The following is a 901-nucleotide window of genomic DNA, read 5'->3' as shown; positions in this document are numbered from 1 at the left end:
ACATTTATGGGAAGAGCTACATAAGATACACCTGAACCCTTATCTAAGTGAGAACATGCAACGAAATAGGCAATGGGGGTTTGATTCTACTAGTCACATTATTGAAGATTGCATGGCCTATAGGAAAAACAGGACTAGCCAATTTTTAGTTCAGGTCAGCTGTGTTCTTCTGGTACATGGTTGGGCTACTTCCAGGTCTAGATGGATGGACCTTCCACAAACCCAACATCAAAATCAAAATAAAGATAAAAGGGTCTTTTAAACCCAGTATTATCCATACGTTTCCCCTCCCTGTCCTACTGAATACAGTAAGCCCTCAGGGGAACCCAGTTTAAGAATGCTTTATTCTAGGCGTTCATTTTAATTACAACCATAATTATTTTTGTGCATGTGTATGACCCAGTTAACAAACCCATCTTCGGCATCTCATGGTCTCTCCAACCCTGCCCATCTCTGCAAGGAGGTAACCTCAGCTCCTGGCAACAACGAGCAAAATTATTTTTGAAACAAGCAGTCGAACTGGTTGCTACATCTTAATGAAAATTATTCTTAAAAAAAAAACCATTTCTATGTATATAAACAGCCCTTCCTCCCAAACCTGGTTAGACAAGAATGTTCCTGGGTGTGGACTGCCTTGTATAATTAACTGCACAGCTGTAGCTTCTGATCCCTGGTAACGTCTGTTTCTTTTCTTTCTCCCTGCATCTACCTAGCATAATCCAGGCGTTCTCCTCCTCCTTGCAGGAGCGCCAGGTGCGTCACTTGGGCAGAACTTTCCTGCATTCCACCGTCATTCCTTGCTGAGACAACAACCGGGCAGACATACCCGCTTTGTGGAGGGTTGGGAGGCAGGAACTGGACAAAAGACTGAGCAGTGAAGCCAATTTGCCCTGTTCAGACG

Source organism: Strix aluco, chromosome 23 (assembly GCF_031877795.1).
Source record: "Strix aluco isolate bStrAlu1 chromosome 23, bStrAlu1.hap1, whole genome shotgun sequence".
NCBI lineage: Eukaryota > Metazoa > Chordata > Aves > Strigiformes > Strigidae > Strix > Strix aluco.
The sequence above is the reverse complement of the archived record's forward strand: the minus strand, read 5'-3'. Positions refer to the sequence as shown.